Source organism: Oryzias latipes, chromosome 20, assembly GCF_002234675.1.
Source record: "Oryzias latipes chromosome 20, ASM223467v1".
In the NCBI taxonomy this organism is placed as follows: Eukaryota; Metazoa; Chordata; class Actinopteri; order Beloniformes; family Adrianichthyidae; genus Oryzias; species Oryzias latipes.
The window spans coordinates 622524-635735 of record NC_019878.2 but is presented as its reverse complement, the minus strand read 5'-3'; the positions used below and the strand labels follow the sequence as shown (position 1 = coordinate 635735).

At 41.5% G+C, this 13212-nt stretch overlaps 1 long non-coding RNA gene across 1 annotated transcript; it reads right to left on the bottom strand.

The window, feature by feature from the left end:
* Nucleotides 1–434: 434 nt before the first annotated feature.
* LOC111946690 lies at nt 435–4380 on the bottom strand. The gene is made up of 5 exons (XR_002872426.1): nt 4149–4380; nt 3426–3462; nt 2892–2976; nt 1826–1998; nt 435–632 (listed from the first exon to the last, which is right to left on the bottom strand). It is a non-coding gene; the product is annotated as an uncharacterized LOC111946690 (long non-coding RNA).
* Nucleotides 4381–13212: the final 8832 nt, after the last annotated feature.

The following is a 13212-nucleotide window of genomic DNA, read 5'->3' as shown; positions in this document are numbered from 1 at the left end:
CACAGCAACATACTCTTGTGTTTAATTACTGTTTTGAAACCAAGATAATTTTTACAAATAGAGAATATAAAATGTAATTTAGAAATTTGAACTTAGGTGTTTCCTAATTTTACTGATTAATTTAAACCATTGCTCAACAATCCTGATAAAAAATATTTGCACGTTTTAGTTTTTTGTTGAGGTCTATTACATTTGCTCATTTGCTTTGCTAAGACCTAAAAAGAAACAAAAATGTACTGAAAATGTAACCCAGTTTCAAAATATCTGCTGTGTAGCAAAATTCAAACCGAAGAATCACTTCAATACAAAGACGTCTTTACATTCATTTATTTTACTCAACCTTTTGCCTCTAAACACAGCAAATGTTTATCATTTGTAGATAATAAAACATTTTTAAAAAACATTGCACCTAAAACAGAAAACTATGTAATCACTTTTTTGCAAGAGATTAACAAAGAGCAAAGAAACCTTAAAACTATGCTTGCAATGTTGCTTACAGTGTTTACACGCCTCTCCACTCAAAATCTGACCGTTCCTGAATCAAGGTTAAGACTCTTGGGTTCAAGATGAGATGAGATTTGCCCTTCTTGTCCACTCTGGTCTCTCTCTCTGGGTTGATGGAGAAAAAGCATCTTCAGAAAGAGAGAAAATAAAGGGTCAGAGTTAGAAAGTAATGTGCAAGTCATTACTAATACACACTCGATGAAAGGGCTCACTTTAAATATTAAGTTTGCGGGTGAACAGTTCCAGTATTCTAGAGAAGGGGTGCTCATTACGTCAATCGTGTTATCCAATTAACCGTGGGACATCAAAACGAAATACTCAAAAAAATACAAATATTACATTTTAAAACATTGTCGTCAGGGAATAATCCTCCTCACCATGATGTAACTTGATTGGCATGAACAATGGCCAGTCAAACATCCTCTGATACATGTCACTGCACATGCGTGTTCAACTACACTGAGTGCCAGATGTGTGATTGACTGGCAAATTGTGGCTGACATGGGAGAGAGCCTCTATTGGCCCAGCTGTGTGACAGGTCCCAGAAGAGGCTCAGTACGACCCACAGGAGTGTTTATTTATCCTTAATTAGAAGCGAGACAGAGACGCCCCGTTTGATCAAGCCGTCCTGTCATGGCGACTGCTGGGAAGTCCGCAGTCCCCGCCCAAGGGATCCGAGGCCGCTCAGGCAGCAGCGTCGTCCAGAAGCATGTGCTTCTCAAGCCCTACCCAAGGACCGGGGCCCTGGCTGGGCTGCACGGCAAGCACTCTGTCGCCACCAATTCTCACCACCAGCCCCCCCATCCATTACAGAGCCTGAGTGAGTGACAGTGACCCCCCCACTGCCTTCCCATACGGGCTGGCCCCTGGGGGACGCCTGGTTGATCCTACCAATAGCATATGCTTGTCTCAAAGTTTAAAAGTAAAAAAATGAGCCCCAGATGTGGAGTTTTTCTTCCTCGTCTTCAGAGAGGTGTGAAGGTTCAGTGTCAGACTCCTAACCGTAGATGTAGCTGTTATTTCGTCTCGACAGGCCTGAGGTCAGTCACTCAAAAAAGGACAAAAAACTAGAACAGAACGCACACAGAAGCCGAGCGGAGCCGCTGACACGATACGAATCAACAAGTTGTTGAAGGGAAAATGCTGGAAACTTTTTATCATGTTATCTTCTAAGCACAGAAATGATCATGTCAAATTATATATATAGATCTTTTGGAGCTTGTAGCGTCAAACATAGCTTGCATGCTGACAAATTGTGAGCACCCCTGTTCTAGAGCGATCAAAATCTGTAAGATTAGAACTTGAAGTTAAAAAGACAAACCTCTGTAGAAACTCAAAAGTTGATGCCAGCTCCGGTGGATGGATAGTGGATGTTGAAGCTGTAGTAGTTTGCGAAGATCATGCATAGCAGAGAAATGTGGGAAGCAATGTTGGCCTGCACAAGGTTTCGATCCAGACTTAGCATGAACTTTCTTGTAGAAAGGCACGAATGCCCTAAAAATGAGAGAGTAGAAAAACAGGTTAGGTTTATGTAATTTTAAAAACCCAAGGCTTGATTTAATGCACCTGCGGCCAGATCAAGTGATCCGGACACCTGATTCTGGGTGGGTTAGCAAATACTTTTGTTTAGACTCTCTCTCGCTAGCTTACAGCTCCTCAAAACCCCAAGCTAACATTAACATAGCAAAAAAAAAGTGGAAACAATATTGGAGCAATCCATTTGTACAGTTTTGAGCCAGATGCAATTTTATCAGAGCAGGGAGACTTTAGCTCGCCCATCGCAGTTGCTGTGTCACAAACACAAACGTTTTTAAACTGCACCACAAAGCAGCAAGAACATGTTTTTCCAATGGAGTGGGTCTTCCAAGACCCCCCTTTTTTGGGTGTTTTTAACAGGTTCTTGTAGCCTTTTTCTCATGATGAAGAATATATATAAAATAGTTTAAGATTAAAATTGGGCTTCTGAGTATTTATTTATTCAAATTGTGTTGGATGAGGAGCAGATAACAACCCAGTTTTTGAAAAAGCGATGAGTGGGTGAAAGTCTTTCATTCAAATTCTGAATTCTCCACTTGCAGACAAAAAAGATCCATGTTGCTCTTCATTTTTCTCCTCTCAGCTGTCATTTGGATCAAAACTGTACGGGTGCATTGCTCCAATGTTGTTCACCAGTTTTTGCTAAACTAATATTAGTTTTGGGTTATAGCTTAAACAAAGGGTTGAGGAGAAATTAGTGAAAGGCTAAATTTCGTGCAAACAGTTTCATTGAGTCACAGATCTGTTTTACCATCATCAATTATTTGCACCTGCCAGTATAAAAAAATAAAATGGATTACTTACTGCATACTAAAACAACTAAGAGTCAAATTCACGTCCTCTGTATTTACCGGTACTTCTTCTGGAAGGCACACGTCATCCACATGGCAAAACATTGCATCTTCCTTTTCATCCAAGTCGGGCAGCAGCAGATCACTGCATAGGTGACATCAGAAGGCTTAGTAACTGTTTTATTGAACACTACATACATATTTTCCTATGTGAATATTCTATTTTTCCTGCACATATAAGTAGTAAATACATCACATTAAATGTGTTTTTAAAACCACTCACTGGACATGATACAAAGCAACCCTCCCTTACCAGGTCTTTAAAATTACAAGCTCTTAAGTTGACACACAGGTCAAAAACACATTTTAAATCTATGCCAACACAAGAAGCATTAGTTTTAGTGTGGAAAAACTGTAAACCTGATAACAATGGGCCCTAAAGGCAGCATAAGTAGTAAATGTTCACTTGCAGTTTGGGCCATGGCACTTAAAAAAAACACTATAAGGTTAATTTCTGTGAACATTACAATACAATGCAAATCCCTTTAATGTTGCTAATGTTCAACTGCAAAACTGACATGTAATCATATTTACCAACTATAGTCCTTCAGGAAAGGCCCAATAACTGCACCTGAAAAACAGAAACAAGAGAGAGAAAAAATTAATTAAAAACTATGCAGAAATGTACAAAGACATTGACATATTTATTGTCAGAACATTCCCCTGTGCAAACTTCCTGAATTTTCTATAAATTCTTGGTGTGTCCTGGCTAACAACCCCTTAAAACTAAAAGCTTTAAGACGGAAAAAAATAAAATAAGTAAAAACATCTTAATTTAGTCAGTCAAATAAAAATATGTAGATTTTAGACTTTTCCATAAAATCTCAGTGATTTGACAACACTCAGAGCCCAATATAAAATATAACTTTTCTCAGCACTAATATGAATGAACTTCACCTTTATCACAAAAAACAACAACTCATAAATACTACAGAATATCATTACATTTTTTCCCACAGCAAAAAAAGAATAACGTGTCATAAATCCCACATATCTGTGGAGTTTTCTACGAAGCTTCTGTCTGTGAGGATGAAACAAACATTAGCGCCACATTACAGCATGGCTGCATGTTAAGCTAACACATCGACGGTCTGCAGCAGAAATACACGTAAACGATGACAAACCTGTTAGCATGGTATCTATTAGCGAAAGTAGCGTCAGTCCACAACATTAAAAATACAAACACATGACACTAACCTCGGCAAAATATCAAAATATTAGCGTTTTACAGAGTTTGGAAGAAATAGAAAAGCTTACCGCACGCAGGTCTTTTCTGTTGTGGCTGTCAATCACGTATGGAAAGTTCCAGCAGGAGGAGGGCAGACGGTGCGCTCTTGTTGGTCCAATCAGCAAACAGAAGCAGACTAATCTGCACAGCGATAGGGGGAGGTGAGGCGCCTAAAATTTGAAATTAAAGACTAACCCAGTTTTCTGGAGGGAATGTTGCATTGTAATTCCTGTGTTAAGGTAACGACTAATCAATCCCATGTGTAAAAAACAAAAAAATATTGTATTAAAATAAGCAATAGTGAAAAATTAATATTTGACTAAAATAAAAAAAACTGTTTTAGAAAATTACAATTGTTTTTGTATGTTTGATTGTTTGTTTTTACTCTCTTCATTCATTTCTATATTTAATGAAAAATGCCAAATGTTATTTAGAGCACAGATAAAGAAACTATTAATAATTGCCATTTGTAAAGAAAAAAAAAAAACTTTTTGGACTTAAATAAGCAAAAATGACAAATTAATGTTTCACTACATTAAAGAAACAGTTCTTTTCAACATATAATTTTTGTTTGCTTGTTTGTTTTTGTCCTTTTTATTAATTTCCAATTTTATATAAAAATGCAAAATCATGTTATTCAGACAGGACGTGTTTATTTTTAGGTAAACATGTTTAATGAGAACTAGTTAACATCCACATCTTTATGACTAAAGATTAACTCGAATTTTGCACTTTTTTGGCCAATTCTGATCCACCCACCCATCCATCCATCTATCCATCAATCTTCTTCTGCTCAATCAGGGACCGGGTTGCAGAGGCAGCAGTCTAAGCAAAGATGCTCAGACTTCCCTCTCCCCAGCCACTTCCTCCAGCTCGTAGAGGGGGACCACATGGCATCCCATTCCAATTGAGAGACATAGTCTCTCCAGATTGTTCTGGGTCTTCCCTGGGGCCTCTGCCCATGCCTGGAAAACCTCCATAGGAAGGTGTCTAGAAGGTATCCAGACCAGATGCCTGAGCCACCTCAACTGGCTCCTCTTGATGTGGAGGAGCAGCGACTCTACTCCGAGATCTCTGGGTGACGAACCTTCTCCCCCCATCTCTAAGGAAGTGCCCGGCCACCCTGCAGAGGAAGCTCATTTCAGCTGCTTGTATTCAGGACCTTGTTCTTTCGGTCGTGTCCCAGAGCTCATGGATCATGTAGATGAGTGTAGGAATGAAGATTGACTGTTAAATTAAGAGCTTTGCTTTCTGGCTTAGCTCAGTCTTCACAACAACGGATCAGTATACTGCCTGCCTAACGGCGGATGCCACTCCAGTCTGCCTTTCGATCTCCCGCTCCAATCCTCCCTTACTCGTGAACAAGACCTCAAGATATTTAAACTACTCCACCTGGGGCAGGAGTACTCCACCCATCCAGAGAGGACAAACTTTCGCCGATCAAGAACCATGGCCCCAGATTTAGCTGTAAAGTGGTCTTAGGCTTACCACCACTATGTCTGAGAACCTCATCCCAGCTGCTTCACACTCTGCTGCAAACCACTCCAATGCATCTTGAAGGTCCTGTCTTGATGAACCCAACAGGACAACATCATCTGCAAAGAGCAGAGAAGAAATCCTGTGGTCCCTGAACTAGATCGCCTTCTAGCCCTGGCTACGCCTGGAAATTCTGTCCATAAAGACTATGAACAGAACCGGTGATAAAGGGCAGCCCTTTCTCACCAATAAAGATCTTTTTGCCCTTTATCTGACCTGTTCCACCGGTTCCATTCTTCCAAGTGCAGAGTTATAGGTAAATTTTTAGTCTATAAAGACAATGATAAAAAAAAATGAATTAACAACTAATTACTAATATACTTATAAAAGTGTGGTCTCACGAAAACAAAAAATACATCAGCAATGAAAAACATTTACACACAGCAATGTGTTTTCTTAACAAAGGACAAATGCATTTTTCACATATTTATGCTGTTGGTGGCAGGAGATTATATTGTTTTTTAAATGACAAATCAACTGTGTTTATTTTATTGTGACCCGTATATTTTACAAGGAAATATCTACATATTTAACATGTTTTGATTGTAAAAATAACAAGGATATTTACTTATTTTAAATACTACATATGCACGTAAAAAATACACCATTTTGTTTTTTTCTCAATTACAGTAAAATTGTGTTGGTATTTTACAAAAATGTACTGTAAATTTTACGGACTTTTTTTACAGTGCATGTATAAAAATAATAACGCCCCTCTCACCCTCCGTGGGTGGTTTCTCCTCCAAGCTCGTGTCCTCTACCAGAGGCCTGGGAGCTTGAGGGTCCTGCGCAGTATCTTAGCTGTTCCTAGCACTGCGCTTTTCTGGACTGAGAGGTCTGAGGTCTTTCCAGGTATCTGTTGTAGCCACTCCTCCAGCTTGGGGGTTACTGCCCCGAGTGCTCCAATTACCACAGGCACCACTGTCACCTTCACTTTTCAGGCTTTCTCCAGTTCTTCTCTGAGTCCCTGGTATTTCTCCAGTTTCTCATGTTCCTTCTTCCTGATGTTCCCATCGCTTGGCACTGCCACATCCACCACAACGGCTTTCCTCTGTTCTTTATCCACCACTACAATGTCTGGTTGGTTCTCCATTACCATCCTATCAGTCTGGATCTGGAACTCCCACAGGATCTTTGCTCTCTCATTCTCTACCATCTTCGGAGGTGTTTCCTATTTTGACCTTGGGGTTTGTTTGTGATCTTGTTTGGCTGGCTCAGACGTCGCCCAGCCAAACAAGGTCTGCGATGGAAAGTGGGCTACTGGAACAAGATGGAAATGGACTAGATGTGAGAACAGGGTCCACCCAAGGCGGATCCTCCTCCTCCTCCCTATTCTGACCCTTATTAGATTCTCCAGAACGGGTTAATAAAGAGTCAACAGCATTTATTCTGGAGGAAACCTTCTTTTATTACCGTTCTCCTTCCTCCGTAACACACAACATGAATGCGCGCCCACACTGCCCCGCCCCATTCTCTACTGCTGCACGCACTCTTCTCCTGTCTCTTACGCACACGCGCGCACGGCCCCAGCACATACACATTCCCATTCCACAACAGTGGGTCCAGACGATCCCGACTCCATTGCCTTCTTAAAATGAGAAGATTGTTATTGTGCTGGCTCCTTTGTGAAAATAAATGTAATAATACAAAAAGAGCTCTGCTTTGACAACACTGTTGTTGACACCCATGTTAACGTTAGCCACTTTTGCAAACAACGAGTCACATCGTCCACCGTTGAGTACTCTTCTGCGCATGAATATCATTTCTGGGTCATTTCACGGTCACATTGGAGATCACAAAAATTCGGATTTACTTGGAAATGTGAACGGCCTTGCAAAAAAATCGGATTTTTTTTTTTCTTGAGGCACTGGACAGTTTCCCAGAATCTCTTCAAGGCCATCTGACAGTCCCTGACCTCACATAACTCCTCCCAGGACCAGGTTTTTTCCTCCACAACAGCCCAGGTCACAGCTCGCTTAGTTTGTTATTACCAGCAAGCTGCGTATGTAGTCCCAAAAGACAGCAAGGATTGGTAGGACTCCATCTACAGCTTGACAGCATCTATTTTTTAGGGTGCTGGAGGGTTTGTGGGAGTTTGCCCATCCAGTCCATACATGTTTTGTTGATTTAGAGAAGGCATTCGACCGCGTCCCCGTAGTGTGCTGTGGATGGTGCACTGCCAGTATGGGGTCCAGGGAGCTTTTCTGAGGGCTTTCTGGTCTCTGTATGACCAGAGCATGAGCTTGTTTCACATAGCCGGCAGTACGTGGTGCATGTTAGACTCCGGCAAGGCTGCCTTTTATCACTGGTTTTGTTCATAATATTTATGGACAGAGATTTCTAGGTTCTAGGTGACCCTAGGACAGACTGGCGACCTGTCCAGGGTGTCCCCTGCCTTCGCCCACAAGTGGCCGGGACAGGCTCCGGCAGCCCCGTGACCCCAAAAGGGACAAAAACGGAAGAAAATGATGATGATTTCTAGGCGCAGCCAGTGGCTTGAGGGTGTCTGGTTTGGGGACCACAGAATTTCCTCTCTGCTGTTTGCAGATAATATTGTGCAGTTGGCTTCATTGAGCCAGGACCTTCAGCACGCATTGGGTTGGTTTGCAGCCGAGTGTGAAGCAGCTGGAATGAGGGTCAGCAGCATTGAATTTGAGTCCATGGTTCTTGATTGGATAAAGGTAAACCATATTACCAAAAGTATTCGCTCATCTACCTCTACTCACATATGAATTGAAGTCCCATTCCCTTCCTAACCCAGAGAGTTCAATATGAGGTCGGCCCACCTTTAGCAGCTATTACAGCTTAAAATCCAAGGTTGAGGAGTGTTTCTAGGAATTTTTGACAAGTCTTCCAAAAGTGCATTGGTGAGGTCACACACTGATGTTGGTGGAGAAGGCCTGGCTTTCAGTCTCCATTTTAATTCATTATAAAGGTTTTCTATTGGGTTCAGGTCAGGACTCTGTGCAGGTCAGTCCAGTTCATCCACACCAGACTCTGTCATCCATGTCTTTATGGACCTTGCTTTGGTCACTGGTGGACAGTCATTTAGGAAGTGGGAGGGGCCGCCCCAGGCCAACCATTCTTTCACAAAGAGCGGTCCATTCTTTCACAAATGTTTGTAAAAACAGTCTTGATTTTGTACACCTGTGGCCAGGGCAAGTTATTAGGACACCGGATTCTGATTATTGGCATTGGTGAGCGAAGACTTTTTGTAATATAGTGTAGTTTGTCCTCTCTGGGTGGGTGGAGTGCTCCTGCCACAGGTGGTGGAGTTTAACTATCTTGGGGTCTTGTTCACGATCGAGGAGATCAACGCATTAGATCGACAGGCGGATTGGTGCAGTAAAAAATTGGTGTGAATATATTTATAACTAGGGGGAATCGGACTTGAAATTTTGGATTGGGCAACTATACAGTAGGACTTAAATACTGTCCATATAACCTAACCTGACAGAATCAAATTTAAAAAGATTTATGTTAAAGTAACAAAAAAAAACATGTGTTTTTTATGCAATTGCAATTGTCACATTAAAAAGTTATAATAAATAAATAATGATTTCTTTAACATTAAGGATTAGTTACATTTATTTTTCGTTACATTTAGTTACATGTATAAGTTATATCTGGCCCTTTGAGGACAGACACTATGCAGATGTGGCCCTCAGTGAAAATTAGTTTGACACTCCTGCTCTAAATTAACCCGTCGATCTTTGTTCCAATACTCATCAGCTCTGGATTGTAATCAAAAGAATAAGGTCCTAAATACAAGTGGCCAAAAAAAAGTTTCCTCTGTAGGGTGGCTGGACGCTCCCTTAGAGATAGAGTGAGAAGCTCGTTCACCTGCAGAGGCTCAGAGGAGAGCCACTGCTCCTCCACATTGACACGAGCCAGTTGAGGTGGCTCGGATATCTGATCCTGATGCCTCCTGGACGACTGGACGAGAGTGTTCTGGGCATGTCCCACTTAGCGGAAGCCCTTGGAAAAACCCAGGACGTGCTGAAAAACTACATCTAAAACATCTGGGGGTCCCCCAGAGGAGCTGGAGGAAGTGGCTGGCGAGACAGAAGACTGTGCATCTTTGTTTATCCTGCTGCCCCCCATGAGCTGGTCCCGGATGAGTAAAAGAAAATGGATGGAGAAGTGATGTTTAGTCAATTCTAAAAGAAGGGTTTGGTATTGTATTTTTTATAGTAATTATTACTTTTCTCTGTGATACTAGACATTTGCCAACCAATTGTTAGACTAGATCAAGTAGCTGTAGTCACTACATACTGTACTTTGAGAGGAACTCATCCAATGTTTAGAGTTAACGAATAATGACCTTCCTAATACAGTATATTTGCTTGAAACCTGTCTATTTTGAAGGTAGACAATAGCCACAATATTTGGGTTCTTTTTGCTCCCCTGAAAGCTCAAGTCTAAATCTAATGACCAAATCAACAATCTAGATGGGTTGAGCAAACCTTTTTGAGTCATGGGCCAGCAGGGCTGCTGCTGCCAATTGCCTAATTTCATCCACCTGTGCCTGCTCCTATAGATCTCTGCCTCTGCCCCTCACTCTGCAGGATCGTCGCACTGCAAGCATCCAGTCAACTCACCTGCTCTGTTCTCTGCCAGCTCATCTACCTGTCTGCTCACCATTCAGCCTGGCTTCTAGCTAACCTGCTCATCCATCCTCTGGTCTCTGCTCTCAGCTCCATGCTGCTATGGACATTTTCTGCTTCTGTTTCCCTGCCACACCATTCTGCCCCAAGCCTCATTAGTCCCCGCACCTCTGAAATCTTTTTGGAACTGTTTCCCAGAGACCCTTCTGGAGATTATTATTTGGATTGCAAAATCAAGGGTGTTTGTGGTTGAGCCCCAGGCTCCTGAGTTCCATCACCTCCACACCTCCATTCATTTGCTGTACCGACGACTTGACTCCACCCCTCCCTTCTACCTGCGGATCCCACTCCTCATCCCACATCCGTACATTGACTGTATTTCTCCACCTGGGCTACTTTAAGTTATAGAATAAAAAATAAATAAATAAATAAATCTGGTTTCTTGCACCCCTGAGTTTGTCCAATTTTGGGTCCCAGAAACAATTCTTGACAGCCATGTCATTAAGCTGGAATCATCTCAGACTGGTGTCTTGAACGACAATGAGTTCACTGGAGTCAAATGACCTCCACAGTCACCAGATCTCAACCCACAACTAAAGTGGACCAAACTCAGGAATGTTTCCAGTACCCTGTTGAATCCATGACTCCAATGATTCAGACAGTTTTGAGGGCAAAAGAACGTCTAATCCAGTACTAGCAAGGTGTAGCTAATAAAGCGGTCGGTGAGTGTTGAGCAAAAGATGATCGGAGGGGGTCTTCAAAGTTTTCACTCTACTGTGTCATTGGTTTTAAGATCGGGTGCTAACAGAAAGGATATTTAAAAGCAAAAATTTATATTTGTGGGCGTTTTTTATTTTGTGTAAAAACAATATTATAGTTTTATTAAAACCTGTGATTTCAATGATTCTTTGACTAAGACAAATGATTTATAAAAGTTGACAAAGTCTAATTGTTAAAGAATGTTGTCCTGTCAGCTTCATCACACTGTGGAGGTTCATTGCTGAACTTGATGGTCCTCATCAGGTCTGGGACCGGGGATTCCTTTTTGTCTGTTTGGGCACCTTGTGCCTGAAGAGAAAGCTGCACACTTGTGCTGATGATCAAATGAATCTTCATGAAGCAGTTGGTACACTTTTACAAAATTCTGTCAACTTTTGGGATCACACACAGAGAAAACTCTGATGCTTGATTATGACATGACAGAATAGCTTCACATGTGCAGCAAAGTTGCTGCAGTAAGAACACCTCTAGTTTGACCCACGCATATGAATTAATAACATGAACGATATGTAGAATGCACACTGCATATGAGCCAACTGCTTCACATATTATCTATGTCAAAACAAAATGACATGCAGGGGCCAGACACAAATCCACAACTGCAAAAAACGAGGGCGTAAGATCTTATGTGTATACCATCTTCAGCAAGATGGCAGGAAGGAAAAATATGTAGGAGGAGTCACACAGCCTCAAAAGTGACTCCAGACTCCAAGTCACTTACTTTGGCAAGCTGCTGTGTGGGAACCGTTTGTCACCTGTCGCTCCTCACTGAGGTGCTTCAGTGCTGAATGATTGAGTATTTTTCTGGAGAGTTTCCTAGTTTCAGAACCTAAGTGAAAAAAATGAGCAGGGAGCAGCCGTCCACTAAGAACTCGGATGAACAATGTTCCTTCCCAGCAAAATCACTGAGATTTAGATTTAACTGAAAACATCTGTGCTGCCTGCTCATTAACTCTGTTACAGATGGAGAGGAAAAGACAACTTTCATCAAAAAAATAAAGATTCCCTTACCCTCTGAAATCAGTGATTGTAACAGAATAGTCATGAACGTAGAGGAGCATAGATGGGTAATGTATATTAAACTGATAAAAGGGATTAAACAAATTTAAAGCAATGCAAAGAAGATGGAATGATTCTATATGCTGCCCAAAACAAAAGACTGTAGTTGATAACAAAAAAAGAAAAAAAACACCAATAAGGGCAGGACTGAAATCAAATAGAAGCCTAAAACAAACAAAACTCTGGACCTGATTTACTAAAACATATAAACGAGAGAAAAATTACATTTCACACCTTTAGCTTTTTGGAGGGATTTGCAGGTGAATAACTAAAACTGCTTGTGCCACTCATAAAAGACATAAATAGTACTATTTAAAGTAAGGAAACAGTGGGAGTAATGGAAATGTTAGCGTGTGTGATTATGTGTCTCTGTGTGGCCCTTGACTGGCAAACCATCCAGGGCGCAGCCCACCTATGGCCAACAGCAGTTAGAATGGGCCGCATCCCTGTGACCTGTAAAGGAATTAAGCAAGTTTGGAGAATGGATGAATAGCAAATCCATCCAAATTTTTAAAAAAAATGCATTTGGCAAAGGAACAACACCAGTTGAGGTTTGGGAGATGTCATGATGTAAAACTGTTTCTTGATAAAAGTTGGTTAACTAACTCAATTTTCCGGTAGCGACTGTCTTTTGCCGGTGGAACTCAGAGCAGAGACAAACAGTCATCAGTACGTTCTGATCCAGACTGATACATTGGAGAAACCTAACAACCACTCTACAAAGGCATGGGTCAGTATCGGAGGTCCTGCTAATCGGGACAGGATTCAGCAGTCCAATTGCATTTGAAAGACAAGGGCCACTCCTTTGAGGATGGAAATGTGCAGATTTTGGGCAGTAAGGATTGTTGGTGTGAGAGAGGGGTCATGAAGACCATTTGTGTTAAAGTAGAACAGTCTTCAACAGAGGGGGAGGACCATGCCATCACCTATCTTCTGTTTACAAAACAGCGTTTTTGAACGTACCAAGAAGGCTCCACACTCTTCTACACCTACATTGAAATGACTCGGAGAACAAAGAGCCACTCCCATGACCCTGAAGGTGTGAACAACCAGCTGCCTGTAACTATAACTACTTGTGAGTCTCCACCTCTCCATTGGAATTAATGATGCT